Source organism: Acanthaster planci, linkage group LG11, assembly GCF_054643075.1.
Source record: "Acanthaster planci isolate LZ-2023a linkage group LG11, COTS_SCS, whole genome shotgun sequence".
NCBI classification, from domain to species: domain Eukaryota; kingdom Metazoa; phylum Echinodermata; class Asteroidea; order Valvatida; family Acanthasteridae; genus Acanthaster; species Acanthaster planci.
This window is the reverse complement of record NC_141787.1, coordinates 6,400,388-6,421,904: the sequence shown is the minus strand read 5'-3', so window position 1 is coordinate 6,421,904 and position 21,517 is coordinate 6,400,388. Positions and strand designations below refer to the sequence as shown.

The 21,517-nt window shown below is 50.8% G+C and overlaps 3 pseudogenes; 1 reads left to right on the top strand and 2 right to left on the bottom strand.

Moving 5' to 3' along the window:
- Positions 1 to 4,397: 4,397 nt before the first annotated feature.
- Positions 4,398 to 5,695, bottom strand: LOC147797290 (large subunit ribosomal RNA; annotated as a pseudogene).
- Positions 5,696 to 6,090: 395 nt separating this feature from the next.
- Positions 6,091 to 6,225, bottom strand: LOC147797289 (5.8S ribosomal RNA; annotated as a pseudogene).
- A 7,413-nt stretch (positions 6,226 to 13,638) lies between these two features.
- Positions 13,639 to 14,997, top strand: LOC147797288 (uncharacterized; annotated as a pseudogene).
- The last annotated feature ends 6,520 nt before the right edge of the window (positions 14,998 to 21,517 follow it).

The window sequence follows — 21,517 nt, the reverse complement described above, 5'->3', positions numbered from 1 at the left end:
GAGGAAACGAGACAAGCCCCTAAGCCCTGGCCGCCGAGTCGGCCATACGTCTCGAACCTGTACTAAGGTGCTCACCTGGACCTCGCGGACAGTCCCAGCAGAAGAGCTTATCCCGTGGGCTAAGGTACTGTTGGTATTTGGCGGGGGTGAATTAGAGTCTCTTATAGCTACTGACTGACAGCAAGCTTTGGGAAAATAAAAGTCACCGGTGGGATTCGAACCCACGATCTGACGATCTGATAACCACCAGCTTAACCATTTGGCAATTTCAGAAAAATGCTTCGGGTTGTTCATATTACGTAGATAACAAAACCATTATTAACAAAGTTATACCCCACAGAATTTGCTCTGCAAAGACCGAGCGATCAAAACGCTACAATAGTGCATCATGTAGCAAAAATGCACAATTGGCCTGCACACAAATCTCACTGGCATCTCTTCCTTGACAAATTTGAATTAATGCGCGCGCATCAATATGGTAAAGTCCCCGGACTGCACGTCCGTCCGGACACGTCTCACCTCGTAAAGGTTGCACTACACCAAAATACGCGCCCATAGGGGTGCTCTGCCCAATTCAGGGAGAATTCTTCGCCAAACTGAGGCGCTGAAAAAGTACCCCTAGAGTTTATTTGAAAAAGAGGAGATTGTGTGGCCCAAGAAATTGTGGGATTCTGGAAGAATGGCCCAAAATGAACTCTCCACATTCAAGGGCTCCCATCCCAGGGCCAAGCACAGCAAAATGCTACTGACAAAATGTTCCAAGAGACTGAAAAGGTGCAGGGATGTCATTTGAAAAATGGCTGCTGATGACAGACTTGGTACCGTTCACTTTTTTTAAGGGGGGGGTGAGTTTGTTTTTGGTGAATAATTAGAAATTTCATTGGTTAAGTAACCTACGTAAAATTGGAAATCAATAGAAAGCTGAATGACCCAAGAACACTCTGCTTTTTTGTTTTGTTTTGTTTTTTTTTAAGTTGCCGCTGGGGGGGGGTGTAAGAGGCCCGAAGGACTTTGGTTGCCTGCACCGGGGCTGCAAACGTGGTCAATTTTACCTTGTCTTCAAATGGGCTTCCTTTAGTTCAGTGCACGCATAGAAAGCCGTGAAAAATCAGAGCGAAATAGCACCGCCTGTTGACTTCCGGAGGAGCTTTGTCTCCGGTTTTTTCGCCAGAAATTCAAGATTTTGGCCAGTAGATCACTTTTTGTTTCAATTTATGGGTTTTAGTCACGATTTATTTTTATTTGCCTTTTCCCAAAGATATATCGATAATAGTAAAACTGTTCGCCCAGCTCTCATTGTCTTTCCAAATAGGCCCGCAATTTTTGGCTTTTTGTAAAAGAAATAACCCGAACTGGAAACTACCAGTACAAAATTCGGGATTTATAAAACGTTTCTGTGATCCCTCCTGATTATGGCATGTTTTATTGTATACAGTCCAAACAGATTTCATAAACTAGTATAAAGTTAGCAGAAAACATATCAAATTAAATAAATTAAATCTAACACTAGAGTCGACTTGTTATTAAATTGCTCTCTTGGTTGTGAAAACTGGGTTTCCACAGAAAACTTTATTTCCTGGAAAACTACATTTCATGACTTTTCCAGGATTTTTTTAGGAATAAGAAGTTTAAAAAATGCATGACCAAGATGTATGTAGGAAACCCTAAAACATTTATTTGAGTAATCTGTACCTGGAAATGAAATGTTTTCAAGGTTTACTGCAGTTCCATCTTGCAGGACAAAGATCCTTCGAAGGGATCTACTGTTAGAATAGTGCCTTTGTGTCCATCACTTGTTTCAACCTGATCGCCTTGCTGACACTCTCTCCAAACTGTACTGCTTCCTTTAACACTTTTTGACAGTGAATTTTTTGTGGCTTGCCTGCAGTTTTCTGTTACAAAGATATATGATATTTGTTGGCTGTAATGCTCACCCGTGTTAAACTGTACAATATTCAAAGGTAGAAATCTGTGATTTGTGAAAAAAGGATGACTTTTCAAATATCTTTCTAGGGTTTTATGGCATTTCATTACATCAACAATCAGGTAACAATTTTTTACATGTACCACAGACAACTTGCCTGCCGCAAATATTCCGATTTACTAATCCTTCCTAATTGGGTTTTTCTTTCGGAAACATGTAGAGTGCATTTACAAGGAAATAACTAATTTGTTATTTATTTATTAATTCTTTGTACAAGTACCGGTATCTTTTGAAAATACATATTAATTTTTAAATCATATTTCTTTCGGATATACCGGTAGACAAACAATTGAATGTTAAAATGGAACATGAGCATGTTACTTACGTCTTTGATGATACTCTTCATAGGGAGGTACTGGATGTCTTACGAAACGTTCATCCACCCAGATATCAAGCGCAGTATATCCAATAAAACTCACTAGGTATGACCATTCTTCATCTTTGACTACTTTAGCTGCACACCATCTTCCCAATTCATCGAATGCCTGGACGCAACTTCCAACTGAGAATTTTCCTGTCATTTTGACTTCTTTAGAAAATGAGCATTTTGAGAACTGCACCAAGACTGTAAATTGATGGATGATGAACATTGGGAAATCACCTTAACCTATGGCAGCCAATTTACTTGGCAGACTCCATCATGAAAGGAAAAAAAAAGGCCCCAGAATATTTCATTTTAGATGATCACATAAATATCTCATTGATATTCTGTTTGCAAATGTTTGTTACTTTGTTACAAATTGCTTTTTTATACGTGCACCAAACATTTCATATAGATTATAAATGTACGTGACAATGAACTCTAAATCCTTATTTTTTGATTTTCATATCACTACGCAGCATCAAGCCAGTGATCAATCCAGCAATGAATGACCACAACCAGCGAAGGATGACACATATCTGTCATTCCCTTTGTACCAAGGACTGGTACCTTTAGCAGAGGTCAAAAGCATAGGACTACTGGTTTATCACCACAAGGGGGCAATAAAAATTGTCCACTGGGGAAAGCTGTCATCTCAGAATGGATGTTTTCTTTCCGAGTCGGAAAGGTCTAACTCGGATTCGTTTAAATGGGAGAAATTCGTAATGTTTCGGGCCCAACAGACCCCGACGAGAGACGCTCTTGCGAGCTAGGGTGCCTCACCGACGCGTTCACGGGTGGGGCCGAGTAGGTTTTTGCGACCGAGTCCAAGCGTAACTGGAGATGCGACGAAGTGCGAGGAAGAAATCTTCAGCGGGCGCCCACGTAACGCTACCCGTCCGGCACCCACGGCGGGACCGACGCCGCCCGCTGCGAGATGCCGCCCTCGGGCTGGAAGCCATGGTTCATCCGGTTCATCCGTGCCGAACAATTGCATTGGGACCGACTTGGCAACTCCCCCGAGAGCCTTCCTGCTGGGTATACTATTAACCGTGGATTTCAAATCAGTTTGGGGCGGCCGCGTCAGACATGCAGCCCAGCAGCCAATCTTCGGGCACCGGGGAAGCGCTCGTTCACTCCCCGGTCCTCCCCGGTCTCCTCCTCCAAGTGCGGTCCGCCCGAGGGCCACCAGGCGGCGCCGGCCGGCCCTCCTGATTTCTTGCAGCTGGAGCTGAGCTTGAGACCAGCTTCCCACTCCAGGGAGTGGGGCTAAGGTCCAAAATGCTCCAATTGAAATACGCATGTTTTGGGCCCAACACATCCCAACGAGAGACGCTCTTGAGAGTCGGGGTGCCTCGCCGACGCGTTTGCAGGTGGGGACGAGTCGGTTTTTACGCCCGAGTCGGGTCGAAAGCGGAGATTCGACCTTTCGCGGACTACGTAGTCCGAGGAGAAATCTTCAGCGGGCGCCCACGCAACGCCGCCCGTCCGGCACCCAGGGTGCGACCGGCGCCGCCCGCTGCGAGACTCTGTCCCCGGGCCGGAGGCCCAGGTCCCTCCCCGCCCGACGGCACGTCCCACGACGGCATTGGGACTGACTTGGCAACTCGCCACCCCGGCGCTACTCCCCGAAAGCCCTCCTGCGGGGTAATCTGCCAACCCTGGATTTGAAGTCAGTTTGAGGCAGCCCCCTCAGACTCGCAGCCCAGCAGCTCATCCCGGGCCGCCGGGCGAGCGCCGGTTCACTCCGCCGTCAGCCCCGGTGGGCCCTCCTCTGGCTGCGCCCGCTCCTCCTCCGCCGCAGGTCCGGCACCACCTCCGGCCCTCCGTGCGACGGGGCCCTTCCGTCGCCGGTCCTGATGGTCTGCTCCTCCCGAGGGCCGCCGGGCGAGCGGCAGTTCACTCCGCCGTATGTCCTGGCGGGCCCTCCTCCGGCTGCACCCGCTCCTCCTCCGCCGCCGGTCCTCCCCGGTCTCCCCCTCCTCTGGGTCCGGCCCTCCCGAAGGCCGCCTGCCGGCCCTTTGGCTCTGTACGAGGTTTCCGTCCTCGCTGAGTTCGCCTTAGGACACGTCAGCGGGCTCACTTGCTTCGCAGCTTGGACCGCTTAGAAGGACGGAGGGCTCCGCCTGCGGGTTCGGGAATATTGATTCCCTTTCGCCCAGGGGCGAGTCCTTGGCCCCGCGAGGAGGGGGGTGCCCGCCTTCGCTCAGAGCGGAACTTCCCTGGGGCTTAGGATCGACTGACCCACGTACTGCTGTTCACATGGAGGCCTTCTCCGCCACTCGGCCCTCGAGGATCTCACTCGAATATTTGCTACCACCACCAAGATCTGCACCCGCAGCGGCTCCACGCGGCCTAGCGGCCGAGGCTTCGACGCGCACCGCGGCAGCCCTCCTACTCGTCGGGGCGTACCACCCCGGCGGCGGTCCCACTCGCTCTCTGTCCCGACGGCTGGGTGTGGGCAGCACGCTCAGCGCCGTCCATATTCAGGGCTAGTTGATTCGGCAGGTGAGTTGTTACACACTCCGACTTCCATGGCCACCGTCCTGCTGCCCGTATCAACCAACGCCTTTTCTGGGCTCTGATGAGCGTCGGCCGCAATGCGGCGCCCTAACCCGGCGTTCGGTTCATCCCGCAGCGCCAGTCCTGCTTACCAAGAATGGCCCACTGGGCGCCCGTGCATTGAGAGCCCGGCCCCGATCCGGCGGGTAGGGCCCCGCACCAATTTAATGCTTGAGAATAGGTTGAGGTCGTTTCGGCCCCAAGTCCTCTAATCATTCGCTTCCCCGGTTGCAACTGCTCTCTCTCTCTTTTCCCTGGCACCAGCTATCCTGAGGGAAACTTCGGAGGGATCCAGCTACTAGACGGCTCGATTAGTCTTTTGCCCCTATACCCAAGTCGGACGATCGATTTGCAGGTCAGAATCGCTGCGGACCTCCACCAGCTTTTCCTCTGGCTTGGTCCTGCTCGGGCATAGTTCACCATCTTTCGGGTCCTAGCGTGCCCGGTCTTCCTCCGCCACAGCCGCGGGGAGCTTGCGTCTGGCGGCGCTACAAAACAACCCGATTCCCAGAAGCCCTGGCCGCCGGCCGGCTGGCCGGCGCTCGCAGGTGCCTTACACCCGCCACAGGACGGAGGGGGCCTCGATGAGAGGGACCTCGGCACCGCCGCGACAGCCGGACCGGACTTCCCTACGCCACAATTTCCGTAGGCCCGCTAGGGGCCCGGGTATTCGTCGCTGGGCTCTTCCCGCTTCGCTAGCCGCTACTGGGGGAATCCTGGTTAGTTTCTTTTCCTCCGCTTAGTGATATGCTTAAATCGAGCGGGTCGTCTCGTCCGACCTGAGGTCGATGGGTTCGCAATAGGCCTCGTCTTTATCTCTCTCTCTCGCCTCTCGGGGCCCACCCGGCGCCTCGGCGACTACCAGGAAGGGGGGCCCCCCTCCGCGGCCTGTCCGCGCGGGCTCTCTTCTCTCTCTCGGCGCTGGGCGCCTGCTCCCTCTCTGGTGGTCCACTCGGAGATTGGCAACGGGGCCGGCGGCACTTGGTCCCCGCAGGCGGGGCCTGGCCTCCCCTTTTTCTCTCTTTGCCTGCCATGCCGGCCTGCCTGGCTTCCTTCCGGCGCGCTCCCTCGAGGCCGCCCGTGTCTTTCTTGTTCTGCTCGGGGGGACGACAGGCGCTCGTGGGTGGGGCGGATACTCAGTGCCGACCTGCCACGCCACGGTGGACTCCCCCGGGGTTCGACTCGGCCCTCCGCGCGGAGAACACGCCCGGCCGATGCCCCCGGCCGATGATCACTGCGTTCTGCAATTCACACTGACTCTCGCAGCTGGCTGCGTTCTTCATCGGCGCACGAGCCGAGTGATCCACCGCTGAGAATTTTCCCTCGTTTTGGTGCTAGTTGGCTCTGTGCATCACCTCTTGATAACCGCGCCAGTGGCCCGGAAGCGGAGCATCCAGCTCTTTTCGGAAATCCGAAAAAAAAAAAACCACCGGTGGGAGCCAGGCTGAGCAGGGACCGGTCGCCTCTCGCTCGGCGGCCCCCTTCCCCAAGGGGGGCCTCTCCGACCGCGTCTCACCGATCCCCCGGTCCATACGAGGCCGAGTCCCGGCGTCCCGGGGCCTGCGGCGAGCGCCGGGAGTTATTCATGTAGGGGGATGCGCTCTAAGGAACCATAACTGATTTAGTGAGCCATCCGCTGTTTCGCTTAGTAAAGCTTTTACTTAGACATGCATGGCTTAATCTTTGAGGCAATCTTTGACTACTGGCTGGATCAGTAATGGATCAACAAGGTACCCCTTGGGGCCGGGGCCCGCCACCTCGGTCCCTCCGGACTGCTCGGCCGCGCCGCGGCTGCCGGACCGCGGCGCCGGAGTCCTGCGCCTCTCTGCTCTCGCTCTCAACCCGACCTCCGCTGGAATGCCGCACGCCCCCGATCCCTCGCCCTCTCCGGCCGGGGCGACACTTCTTTTCCTTCCCCGGGTGCGCGGGCGGCCACTGTAATGCCATCCATTGGCCAGGTGCGCCGGCCTCCACTTGCCTCGATTCCGGAGGGGGCGTCCGGACCAGCCGGGAGGCTGGCCGGGCGGAGCTCCCTCCGTGGTCCCCGGTCGGGGCACAGCCCGCCGCCTGCTCGGCGGGCGTGCCGCGGGGTCGCACGAGGCTCCGGCGGGGGGGGGGGGCGCTGCCGGCTCTCTGGGCCTGGGACGCCGCCGTGCAACGTCAGTGCGCCTTGGGCTGCCGGGACCCGGCGGAGGTTGGGTGCGGCCCGCCCAAGGGCGGGGCGGTCCCTCCGCTCCGCGGAAGCTGCCGGGCCGATCCGGACGTCGCAGATATTGCTGATCAGGGGCCCTGGCTCCCCTTTCCCTCGCTCTCTCCCATCCGCTCTTCTGCAGCGGGCTTGGCTGCCGCTCCAGCCCCTACTGAAGGCTGGCGGCGACGCACCACCGCACCTCCCGTCCCGGGGTCCGGCCGAACTGCGCCTCCGGGAACGGCCTTTCCTACACCTCTAGGCAAGGCCAGGCAGGCCAGCCGACGCATTTCTGGGCATGAAAAGTTGGCCGCCCGCGCCGAAAACGCCATTGACGGAGCGCTCGGAGGGCCTCCCGGCGGGGCGGCGAGCCGCCACTTTTGTCGAGCCGCTCCGGAGCGGGGCTTGTTCAGACCCCAGGGGGAATCGCTCCATAGGCTTGGGCTCGACCGTGTAGGAATAGCCGTATTGTATGGACAATATATGGCTGTACTGATTTCTGGTATCCTGAGCTGAGCTCGAGACCACCCTCCCCCCTATAAATAGGCAAACCAGGGAGTGGGGGTTAAGGTCCAAAATGTTCTCATTGAAATACGCACGTTTTGGGCCCAACCGGTCCCGGCGCAAAGCCCTCTCAGAGGCCTTGGGTGGGCCAGCGAGCCGATGGACGGCAGGCCGGAGACGCCCGGTCCGCTTTTCGCGGGCAACCCCGGACATCCGAACCTCTCGGACCAGGTTTTCCGAAGAAGGCGATTCACCGCGCCGCACCACCCGCCCTGCCGGCCTGGAGCCGTTTTCGCCCGGGGAAGCGTGTCGGAAATGCATGGCTTTAGGGGGACGGTGTGCGGCTGCGGCGGTTTTTTTCCCCCAATTCGGCAATGCGCCGCGCCGCACCACCAGTCCCCGCCGCTCCGGAGCCGGGCTTGTCCAGACCCGAGGGGGAATCGCTCCGAAGCTTTGGGCTCCACCGTGTGGAAATGGCCGTATCGTATGGACAATATGGCTGTACTGATTTCTTGCAGCTGGAGCTGAGCTTGAGACCACCTTCCCACTCCACGGAGTGGGGTTAAGGTCCAAAATGCCCGATAGACTCCTTGGTCCGTGTTTCAAGACGGATCGGCAGGGCTAACGACAATCGCCAGCGGACCTGGGGCGCCTCGGCGCTGCCGACACCGGCTGGGGACCCTCTGGCGGGCCGGGCAGCCCTCTGGCGGCGCACGGGCGGGCGAGGCCCGTCGTCCCTTCCTCGGCCGGGCGGCCGGCGCGACCACGGCCGTTCTCTATGCTCTCCGACCGGCCCCCCCGTCGGGGGACCGGGGTGGCCGGAGGAACCCCAACCAGCCGGCCTCTGCCGGCCCGGATGCCCAGCCGGTCGCAGGCGCCGCGCTCGGGAGAAGTGCACGCGGCAGGGCGCGGAGGTGCCCTCAGGCCCTGCCCCCCGGCGAGGTGGGTACTGGAAGCGTTGGTCGCCTGCAGTGGCCTGACACCCGCCACGGGACGGAGGGGACCTCGATTAGAAGGACCTCAGCGCCACCGCGACTGTCGGACCGGGCATCCCTACGCCACAGTTCCCTTGGGCCCGCTGGGGGCCTCGGGACTCGGCGCTGGGCTCTTCCCGCTTCGCTCGCCGCTACTTGGGGAATCCTGGTTAGTTTCTTCTCCTCTGTTTTGTAATATGTTTAAATCCAGCGGGTCCTCTCGCAAGAATTGAGGTCGATGGGTTCGCAATAGGCCTCGCCTGCCTGGCCTCCTTCCTGCGCGCTCCCTCGAGGCCGCCCGTGTCTTTTTTGTTCGGATGGGGGGACGACTGGCGCTCGTGGGTGAGGCGGATAGTCAGCACCGACCTGCCACGCCACGGTGGACTCCCTCGGGGAGCGACCCAGACTCCGGGCGGAGACTGCGCCCGGCCAGTGCCCCTTGCTTGCCCGCAGATTCCCATATCATCCTCGCCGATGGCTCAAGCGCGGACCGTCCAGGTCTTTCGGAAACCGATACCCCCCCAAAAAAAAACACCGGCTGGAGCCGGGCTGAGCGGGGACCGGTCGCCTCTCCCGCGGCGGCCCCCTTCCCCAAGGGGGGCCGCTCCGACCGCGTCTCACCGATCCCCCCGGTCCATTCGAGGCCGAGCCCCGTCGTCCCGGGACCCCGGCGAGCGCTGGGAGTCCTGCGCCCACTCGGCAGGGGCTGCGGCGCACCCTGGCGTGTGCCACTCCCACCTACACCCGGAAAACAGCACGGTGGCCGGCCTCTCCGCCTCGGCGGAAGGAAGGGGGCCGGCCGGGCACGTTCTCTCTGCTCGGTAATGATCCTTCCACAGGTTCACCTGCGGAGGCCTTGTTAGGACTTTTACTTCCTCTAAATCATCAAGTTTGATCGTCTTCCGGGCGCACAAGCGAAGCGCCGGGGGCATCACAGACCTGTTATTGCTCAATCTCGCGTGGCTGAACGCCACTTGTCCCTCTAAGAAGTCAGAGCCCTGGACGGCGGCCGGCGCGACTATTTAGCAAGCCGCCACCCGGGCTGCTGCTTGGCGTTACCGCGGGGGCTGCCCGCCCCCTGCCCGGCGGGCGTGCTGCGGGGTCGCGCGCGGTTCCAGCCGCGGGGGGCCGCTGCTGCCTCTCCGGGCCTGGGACGCCGTTGCACGACGTCGGTGCGCCTTGGGCTGCCGGGACCTGGCGGAGGTTGGGAGTGGGCCGGTCCCTCTGCTCTGCGGAAGCTGCCGGGCCGATGTGGACGTGGCAGATATTGCTGCTCGGGGGCAGCGGAAGGACCTGCCGCTCTCCGAGGGGCCCTACCCCCCTCTCTCTGTCACGGCCACGCAGCATTGCACCTCCCGTCCCTGGGTCCTTCTGGACACCTTGGGGGAAGGCCGGGCGGGCCGGCCAACGCTCTCCTGCGCAGGAGGGGTCGGCCGGCCGCGCCGAAAACGCCGTTGACAGAGCGCCCGGAGAGCCTCCCGGCGGGGCGGCAGGCCGCCACTTTCATTGAGCCGCTGTGGAGCGGGGCTTGTCCAGGCCCAAGGGGGAATCGCTCCGGAGCTTTGGGCTCCACCGTGTAGGAATGGCCGCATTAAATGGACGATATATGGCTGTACTAATTTTTGGCAGCTGGAGCTGAGCTCGAGACCACCCTCCCCCCTATAAATAACCAAGCCAGGGAGTGGAGGTTAAGGACCAAAATGCTCTCATTGAAATACGCACGTTTTTGGCCCAACTGGTCCCGGGGCATAGCCCTCTCAGAGGCCTTGGGTGGGCCAGCGAGCCGATGGACGGCAGGCTGGAGACGCCCGGCCCGCCCGGCTCTAGGGAACCCTGGACATCCGAACCTCTGGGGCCAGGTTTTCCGAAGAAGGCAATTCACCGCGCCGCAGCAACCGCACCACCGCCCCAGAGTTGGGTTCGCCCAGGGAACCGTCCCGGAGCTTGGCACTCGATCGTGTAGGAAATGCACGGCTATAATCGGACAATATAGCCCTCTCAGAGTCCTGGGCGGAGCCGCCCGGCCCGCTCGGCCGCAGGGAACCCCGGACATCCGAACCTCTCCGACCCTGTTTTCCGCGGACGGGGATTCACCGCGACGCACCGCGGGTCCCACGGGCCAACGAGCCTGCCGCCCGGTAGGCAGGTGTCTCCTTCGCCGCACCGTCGGGGGATTTCTCAGGCCAGGCCGGGGCCGTGGGGCCTTGCGGCATGCCCTTCCCCCACCTTCCCCCTATAAATAGGCGAACCAGGAAGTGGGGGTTAAGGTCCAAAATGCTCTCATTGAAATACGCACGTCATTACGAATTTCTCCCATTTAAAATCTTTCAAATCTCCACATCCTTTAAGAAGAAAAAAATAATGGTAGCATGTCTCCCTGGGGATAAAGGTATCTATCCAATCACTCAACATCTAACCGATCCAGACTTGCCTCGTACCGATGGTCAGTCTATTAACTTGGCATTGCCCCACCAATGACTGTGCCATAGAACCACAGGTCAACCATGGGCCAAACATGGGCCAGATAAGTTCAAGCTTCAGTGAATGGCTCCTCTGGGAGTATTTTATACAAACTGGTCTCAGAAAATTATAATGAGGGGGAAAAAGTGGCCTACATTTACATGTACACAGTAAAAGAGTTTACCAGTACATGTATACACAGCCCTGGTGTAAATGCATGTACATTGTACGTGTAAAATGCAAACACACTTTGTACAAGTACTGCGTGTGTGTTCTGGGATCCCATCTCGAGTAGAATGCTGCATACATTGGCCCCTGTACTTTTTGCTGGGTTCTGAAAAATATAGGTCTATTAATTATGTACAAGTTGATAGGTTTTTACAAGGTTTGAACGTGCTCCTTTTCCTTTGTATTTACACTTTCAATAATCTATTTTATTCAAGGTGTTTGTGGGGATGGGGTGGGATTGTGTTCATTAGCCCTTGTATATTTTAAACGGTCTCAGCAATTCTTTCATGTTTGTATAGATTTTTGATGCTGCATTCTTCGAATAACACACCAATGTTGATTCGACTCCATAAAGCCACAAAATAAACGAGGATTTTGCTCAAATTCTTGAAAGAATAAAAGTGGGTAGTATAGCTTCAATAATATTTACAAAGTCAGAGATGTGATATAAACACACTTAATTGAAGATGCAAAACCATACAGCAAATTTGAGTCCTATTTGACAGTTTTGCCAAATTGGAAATAAATTACAACTAGGGAAGAAGATAATGAACTTCATTTAGTTACAGTGGCGTAACTAGGGTGCCACAGCTGAGGGGGCACCTGGGGGTGCACAATTTGTTTTTCAGGGGGCACTGAAAATAATTGAACTAGGTAGATATATATTTTTTGTCCATTTCAAAATTTCAAATTTTTTGGGGGGCACGTGCAGCCCTGGCCCCCCCGTAGTTACGCCACTATTTAGTTATGTAGAACTGACAAAAGACTCCGACACTTTTACTACAACAGTAATACCAGTTTAAGAAAACAAAGTGTGTTGTCTTTGTAAGATGTATATAAATTGGTGAACTATTAAAAATGTCATCACAGAAAAAGTTTCTGTAGCACATGAATCAAGAAACACGAGAACATAATAATAAAAACCAGATTTACATAGCACCTTTAACTAACAGAATCTGACAAAAAAGAACGTGGCTATAAAAAAATTGAAGCACAATACACAAACAACACACCTGAATTATTTTAATACAAACAAGTTATATAACCATAACCAATCTGAGGTACGTTCGGATGACAATCACTGTCACACATAATACAAGCCGAATCACTAACTTAAAAGTCTAGAATTTGCATACTAAACTCTGTGATTCATGAGAACATCTTTCCTGAACTTGCATCACCCCACGCAATGGAGTAATAAATTTTGTATTACAAATACCCTGCAATATTTCATGTAGAAAATAAATTGGATAAATCTTAATGTGAATATTAGCATTAAGAGTTTAACGCAGAAAAAGTAATACTACAAGTATTTATTGATTAATGAGTTATTCTAACCTCTTGCACTTTCCAAATGATAAGGGTATTTTAATCAAAATAAGGTTTGTCAAAGAATATCCATAAATAGTAGTTTGTGCTAGAAAAAGTTTAAGTCTTCAATGTGCAAGTACAAACCATACAATCAATTTGAGGCAAAATTAATTGCAGCTTCAAATAATTTATCACCGCGGGACATTGGAGGCTCTTGTCACTAAGTTGGTCAGTAGTGTTCACTTGCGGTTGGGCACCAAGTCAAAATAGAAACGGTTCATGAAGTGACAAACGATACAAAAAAGATAAGCTCCTTAACCGCTTCAGAGTAAAGCGGGCAACGACAGGGCATCACTAGCTAAATGCTTGTGGTTTGATGAACACCACTCCTGGGTGATGTTTTCTAACAATAGAGAGCTTTAAGGATTACACTCCATTGTGGCTGGTGGTTGAGTCATTAGAGCTGTTTATCAACAGCTGGGACCCCAGCCCATTGATATGTCAACAATTGGGGGGTGGGTTTATACTACCGTTTACATGGATTAGGATTTTTTTCCTTCAGTTTGCCACGCTGCCCTTACCAAAATTAGTTGACCTTTCTTATTTCACTTTTTAGATTGATTTTGAAGTCCTGTAATTGTTGCATCTATAATGTTCTCCATTTAGTTTATTGTCTAATCCAATTATTGACAAATCTGTGATGTGGAAATCACTGCCTGACAGTGCTAGATTTTGGGAAAGAAAACTACAGATCTTAATTCAGTGACGAGAGACTTAGTGATGCACATAGGCCTGTTGACTATGATGTAGTTAGTCTTTTGTTAAGAGATTAATTGCTCCCCCCTCCGAATAAGGTGGGCTGAGCCTGTGGATGAACTGGCCCAATTTACACAACAAAGCCGATGCACAATAACCATTCGTGGTAAACTGGGAGTCAGGGCTTTTGTACCAAGGTGGGGGAAAAGGTGGTATGCATCAAAGAGGTTGCTGCATAGCCAACTCCTTTTCGGGTAAACTCTCTCTTGCAATCATTGCCCACTTGCAGTTGAAACAGGCAATGGTTTGAAAGGGGATTAAGGGTAATCATTTCCCGCTTGGTGAATCGTTTCTATTTTGATTTGGCGCCTTGCTGGCACGGTGATTTAATGCCTCGAACTAGTTTGGCGTGACGTTAAAAATGTTAGTAGCACTGGAGAGAGTTACTCCAGGTCACTTTTGCTTGAGCAGCCGTGGTGTTTGGTTGGAAAAGAGAAAATCTGTCTGTCTTGCAAAAGCTATTTTGTTAGTTATGCCCCGCGCCAATTCCAAGCGGCGGGCTCCTTCTGGGCCGACGGATGGAGCGAAGCGTTCTCGGGGGCGGCCTCGCAAGTCTTCCCGTCAAGATGCGTCGGTGGTCGGGGCCCTTGCAGGGTCTAGTGCACCGGAGCTTGCATCGCCCGGTCCGGATACCACTTATTATGCCGTTGGCTACGGTCGGAATGATTCCAGAGAGTGCGAGTGTTGAGTCTACTCATGCAACGCCAGCGCCCGCTACCATCAGTCGGCCTGGAGGGAGTTCGGCGCAAACGTTGGAGCTGGGTAAGTCCCCTGCTGCTACTCCTTTTTAATTAGCCCCGCAACCTTCCAGTTTCACGCCCGTAGTGTCGGGAACTTCAGCTCCAAACACATTGTCAATTACCTCCTCTTCCGATTCGAATATGGCATTAACTAGCGTCTGTGACAATCTCGGGGCCGCGATTCCTCAACATCTAAAAGACAAAATTTGGAGGGGGAGTACGTAGAATTCGGAACCTTGTTGATCTCGTCGTGCGGCACGGGCTTGGATAATTCCTTTGACGAGACGCTTTTTACAATCGGGTCCAATGAGTCCCCACTTTGGCAGATTCGTCCCCATAAGCAGGCCCCGCGTATTAAGTCTATCGAGCAGTGGACGTCAGCGTTTCTTGATTTTGCATCTGTGCATTTGTTGCGACATCCTACCCATGGTCGTTCGTTACTGAAGTACGTAGACACTATTCGATCTGCAGCATTTCGACATGTGGGGTATGGTTGGTGCGAGTACGTCATCCAGTTTCGATTGCGCCAGGCGCGTGTGCCGTCGCGCTCTTGGGCAACTATTGATGCCGAACTTTGGCTGGTGCTGCTTGGTGTGCCCGTTTCGCACCAGCATAATTTTCGTCCGTACCAGCAACGCGAGCGTGCCCCCTCCACTGCCGCCACCCCCTGGTCAAATTTCGGGCCTGGTCGGTGCCCAGTCGCCGGGGTTGGTCAACCTACATGTAACGACTTCAACTGCAATCGCCCCTTGTGTCGCTTCGCGCATCGCTGCTCCACCTGCAGGGCATTTGGCAACCCCGCAACCCGTTGTCGGGGAAACGCACTGTCTTGCGTCACAGCTGGCATCAACCCCAGTAAAACTAAGTAGTATGCTCCGTTTTTACGGGCTTACCCTAATACTCAGGACTCCCACATTTTGCAAGAAGGTTTTTTGTGCGGTTTCCGGGTAGGCTATTCAGGTCCCAGGGTTAGTACCTCTGCTCGTAATTCTGCATTTGCTCGCAAACATCCCAACATTCTGCAGTCCAACATTAATCGTGAAGTTTCTTTGGGTCGCATTGCTGGCCCGTTTTTGTCCCAGCCTCTTCCTCATTTCCGTTGTTCACCTATGGGCCTGGTGCCCAAACAGACTCCGGGTGAATTCCGGTTAATCCATAATTTGTCGTCCCCTATCGGCAAATCGGTGAATGATTTCATTCATCCCGCAGACACCACCGTTTCGTACACGAGTTTTGATGAGGCGATAACTATGATCGCAGGTTTACCACGCAGTGCCCTGATGACTAAGTCAGATATTAAGTCGGCCTTTCGTTTACTTCCCGTCCATCCAAGCGATTTTGATTTGCTTGGTTTTTCCCGCAACGGCCAATTTTATTTCGATAAATGCATGCCTATGGGCTGTGCTATATCCTGTGTTACGTTCGAGCGGTTCAGTACTTTCCTTGAGTACTGTACTCGTGAGGTGGCCGAATCTCCAAACATTGTGCAGTATCTGGATGATTTCCTGTTTGTTGGGGCTAGTCATGCCGAGTGCGCACGTTCCCTCCAATCTTTCAGAGTAGTTTGTCAGCGATTTGTCAGCTACGAACCTCACTTTCCTGGGTTCAGCGACGGATACGGTTGCACGACAGATTCAAATCCCGACTGATAAGCAAGTTGCTTTACAAAATACGATTGCTAGTGTGCTCGATCAGAAGAAAATCACGCTGCGCAATCTTCAGTCCCTGCTAGGTCGTCTCAATTCTGTTTGTAAGGCGGTAAGACCTGGTAGGGCCGTTCTCCGTCGTTTGCATGATCTAGCTAGGGGTATCTCCAAACCTCATCACAAAATTCGCATCACTTCAGGTGCACAAGCGGACTCGCTGGCGTGGCAGCAGTTTTTGTCACATTTTAGCGGAACGATAATGTTTCCGGATTCGGTATGGTACAATAGTGACCAATTGCACATGTACACTGATGCTTCTGCTGAAATTGGTTTTGGGGCTTACTTTGCTACGCACTGGTGTCAAGGGAAGTGGCCCGAGCATGTAAAAAGTCAGTACCTTTCTATTGCCTGCTTGGAGTTGTTCGCTATTGTGCTAGCGGTCCAGCAGCGGGCTGTCCCATTACATAATAAACGTGTGATATTTTGGTGTGACAATCAGGCTGTAGTTAGTGTCATCAACAGACAAACGTCTAAATGTCACTTAAGGATGCGTTTGGTGCGACGCCTAGTGTCATGTCTCACATATAATATCCAGTTTCGATCTAATCCAGGCCTCGATAATGGCATTGCTGATGCTCTTTCACGTTTTCAGATGACCAGATTTCGTCATCTCGCACCCGCTGCAGACCGCGATATGACCCCCTTGCCCGACAACCTGTGGAGTGTCTTCAGTTAGAGGTCCAGAGTCTTTTGCATGACGCGGTGCCGCCCCCCCCCGAACTTGCCTTATCAGAGGGCTTGGCTCCAATTTGTAGTTAATGAGTTATCCTGATTTAACTAAGCATTTTATGGTCAAACGTTTACTGGAGGGATGTCGTAGGTGTAGTAGTCAATGCGACCGACGGTGCCCTATCACTTATGATATTTTATGTCGTATGGTCCCAGCCTTGCAGGCCGTTTGCTCGAGTAATTTCGAGGCTAAGCTTTTCCGAGTGGCTTTCTTACTTGCATTTTTTGGGTTGCTTCGCATTGGGGAATTCACTACCAAATCCCACCAATCTTCTAGCCCTTTGTGTCGGTCTGATGTTACCGTCAAAGATTCCCCTTTAAGGGTCGAACTTATCCTACGTCACTCGAAAACAGATCAATATGGCCGTGGTTATGTAGTTTCCATCCCAGCAGCGCATATCCAGCACAACATGATGTGCCCCGTCCGGGCGACTTTGTCCTATCTTGCCTGTTCCAAATCTCCCCATGGCCCGTTTTTGTCGCATTTCGATGGGCGTCCTGTCACGCGTTACCAGTTTGTCGCGGTACTCCGTCGTGCCCTTGAGTTTATAGGGCTTTACGACGCCAGATTTACCTCTCATTCTTTTCGCATAGGGGCAGCTACGTCTGCGGCTATGGCAGGTGTGTCTGAAGATGATGTTCAAATTTTGGGGCGTTGGAAGTCTAGGGCTTACCGACGTTACATTCGGATTCCCCCAGCTATTTTCCATTGAACGTTATATGTTGTATTAGCTTAAGTACTTTGATCGTGTTTTGTTCCGATTTTCTGTTCATTTTTCTTGCGAGAATTAGCCCCTGCCAAGCCAACTGTGTGGGTCATTGGGGACGGCTCTGTGTGCTGTTGTGCTCGGGTGGTGGGGTCATCGCCCTGGGGAGAGCGTCTTAATCGGCTGGCCTGTATCCACTGGATGGGACGGCGAAGACTCCAGATGTTCCAGTTCTCCGATTTCCTGTTGGAAGCGTGGTCGGCAGTTCCGATCTTACATGACGTCATTATCTGCCAACGACCTGGGGCTTGTACACAAACATTTACTGAGTATTCTAGCACGGCAGTGCATCAATTTGACCAGAGACGTACTGCCGCATACTGCCATTTTTTATTCCGAGTTACTGCCCCGCCAAACTTACCCTCACGCCCTAAAGCAGAGTTCCCTCGAGCGTACGCGACGTTCGCTGAACGCGTTCGTTCATTCATTATTTCGAAACGCTCACCCCCAGATCCAGCGGTCGTCCGCGGTGTTAATACCACCACCTGAGGTCTATTTGGCGGCGGTCATGTTGCCGACTTCATTCAGCAACAAGCCCGTTTGGTGTGAATTTCATTCAGGGATCAGAAATTGACCTCGGTTTTAAGGCACTGTATTCTTATTTACGACACTTATGGGAATGTGCCGAAAGGAAAGGCTTGATCCCTTCCTTTGTCGGGGGAGTCGCTAGATTATTAAGGGCCAAATTAAGAAAAGTCATTTCGTACTCACTAACCTCTGTCGTTTGATATAAATAGCTGTAAGTGGTTATTGAAAATGCTCATTAGTTGCCTGTTGTTCCTGGAACCTAGTGTAAGCCCAAGTCGGGCCGCACCCCGTGGACATTGCTGTCCGATCCCAGTGTTTGATGGTTGGCCCAAAGTTGTTGTATGCTGGAGTAAATCCTTGTTGATTTGTTCATGAAAGTTGGGTAATTTTGCATTCTGCCAGATGTAATTGCTGTTTGAATTTGCATATCGAAGGCTTTGTACCGCGCAGGTATATTCCAAAATTAATTTACCCCTCCATGTGCTTTGGGCAGAAACAAATGCTGATATGATAATAATTTTCATACATTTTTGCTGATAGCTCTATGTATTTGCTGATATGAGTTGCTGTTCCGCGTCACCAGGCTCGGGTGGGAACAATCTCTGTAATTTTTGCTGACTAGCTACACTTTGCCTGAAACGCAATGTAAGATATACTTGCAGTTCCGCGTCACCAGCTTCGGGCGGGAACTATTTCCATATATTTCTGAGTAGCTATACTTTGATTGTGCGCAATGTAATTTTTGGCAGTTCCACGTCACCAGCTTTGGGCGGGAACAACTTGAACTGTGTCAAGTTCAATTAACGGCTGCTCAGGCCAATCGACACAAAAGTTAGAATGCGAGTGTCCACCTGTCCCTGAGTTCAGTTCTCTGGTCCTGTGCATGCGGGGATAATCAAGTGAGGCATATGCAGTTTTAATCCAATTTTTGAATTAAAGATTTCTGTAAAAAGGAGCAATATTAGCGTTGTAATCCTCCACTTCAGTTTTTGTTTTTTTCTGCTCGATACTCGGCTTCTTTTTTGCTTCCCACATTTCTAGGTATTTGTGTTTTTCTACATTAGACAGCACGGAATACTCTTTGCAGAAGTAACCAAATAACTTTGCTTGTTCAGAGAATGAAATCTTGTGAGTACTAGTACTCAAATGTTTTCTTTTAGATTTGCGTAAAAATAAAACACCTTTTTTTTTCAACATTGAAACATTTAGCAGACTGTCTTGATTTACCTTTATCCTTCTCTGATTTTAACTGAAGCTTATCATACAGGATTTTTTTTACTGAAGTGTTTGTCACAATGTGTTGTTTGCTGATTAATTTTTCCCGAATAGTTTGATAAGTTTAGTAAGTTCTATTCAATAACTGGATATCTCTGGTGTATGGCCTCTCTTACAATATCTGGCATTTTCTTTGAATTACTGCTTGCTCGTTGACAAGGTAATGGTACTTTATATTGTCTGGCCCTTATTCTGGGTGGTTCATTATGGGATAGTAGCGGGACGACTGGGGAACCATTTGTTTGTTCACTCTTAAAGTAAAACCATATGTGCAGCACTTATTAGCAAATACATGTAGATGAATGCACGTTTCTTTCAATATCCTGTACAATCAACAGCACTTTAAGACTTATATTTTCTCTGCATTAATCTCATAATACTTTTTAAGTTGCTTTGTGTTTTTCCCCCCTTTCTTAGGTTATTCACTGGAATCAGTACTTTCTGTTAAAGGAAATCCCAAAACACAATATAAATATCAACAAAATAGTCAATATTTAGGAGTCATGACAAAATTCGAAAACAAATTGCATTCTGAGTGTTTAAATGTATTAAAAAGCATTTGCAGATTACTTCTGTGTATACAGTCCAAACAGATTTCATCAACTAATATAAGGATAACAGAAAACATATCAAAATAGTTAAATTAAATCAAACAATGGAGTCAACTTGTTATTAAATTGCTCTCCTGGTTGTGATTACTTGGTTTCCACAGAAAACTACATTTCCTGGAAAACTACATTTCATGACTTTTCCAGGATTTTTTAGGAATAAGAAGTTTAAAAAATACATGACCAAGATGTATGTAGGAAATCCTAAAACATTTATCTGAGTAATCTTTACCTGGAAATGAAATGTTTTCAAGGTTTACTGCAGTTCCATCATGCAGGCCAAAGATCCTTTTAAAGGGATCCACTGTTCATTTGTGTTCATCACTTGTTTCAACCTGGTCACCTTGCTGACACTCTCTCAAAAACTGTTCTGCTTCCTTTAACACTTTTGTGGCAGTGATTTTTTTGGTGGCTTTCCTGCGGTTTCCTGTAACAAAGATATATGATATTTGTTGGCTGTAATGCTCACCGTGTTAACTGTAAAATATTCAAAGGTAGAAATCTGTGATTTATGAAGACGGGACGACCTTTCAAATATCTTTCTAGGGTTTTATGGCATTTCATTACATCAACAATCAGGTAACAATTTTTTACATGTACCACAGACAACTTGCTAGCCGCAAATATTCCGATTTACTAATCCTTCCTAATTGGGTTTTTCTTTCGGAAACATGTAGAGTGCATTTAAAAGGAAATAACTAATTTGTTATTTATTTATTTATTTATTAATTCTTTGTACAAATACCGGTATCTTTTGGAAATACATATTAATTTCTAAATCATATTTCTTTCGGATATACCGGTAGACCAACAATTGAATGTTAAAATGGAACATGAGCATGTTACTTACGTCTCTGATGATACTCTTCATAGGGAGGTACTGGATGTCTTACGTAACGTTCATCCACCCAGATATCACGCCCAGTATATCCAATAAAACTCACTAGGTATGACCATTCTTCATCTTTGACTACTTTAGCTGCACACCATCTTCCCAACTCATCGAATGCCTGGACGCAACTTCCAACTGAGAATTTTCCTGTCATTTTGACTTCTTTAGAAAATGAGCATTTTGAGAACTGCACCAAGACTGTAAATTGATGGATGATGAACATTAGGAAATCACCTTAACCTTGCCCTTATATGGCAGCCAATTTACTTGGGAGACTCCATCATGAAAGGAAAAAAGGCCCCAGAATATTTCATTTTAGATGATCACATAAATATCTCATTGATATTCTGTTTGCAAATGATTGTTACTTTGTTACAAATTGCTTTTTTATACGTGCACCAAACATTTCATATAGATTTTAAATGTACGTGACAATGAACTCTAAATCCTTATTTTTTGATTTTCATATCACTACGCAGCATCAAGCCAGTGATCAATCCAGCAATGAATGACCACAACCAGCGAAGGATGACACATACCTGTCATTCACTTTGTACCAAGGACTGGTACCTTTAGCAGAGGTCAAAAGCATAGGACTACTGGTTTATAACCACAAGGGGGCAATAAAAATTGTCCACTGGGGAAAGCTGTTATTTCAGAATGGATGTTTTCTTTCCGAGTTAGAGAGGTCTAACTCAGATTCGTTTAAATGGGAGAAATTTGTAGTGTTTCAGGCCCAACAGACCCCGACGAGAGACGCTAGTGTGCCTTACCGACGCGTTCACGGGTGGGGCCGAGTCGGTTTTTGCACCCGAGTTCAAGCGTAACTGGAGATGCGACCTTTCGCGGTCAACGAAGTCCGAGGAAGAAATCTTCAACGGGCG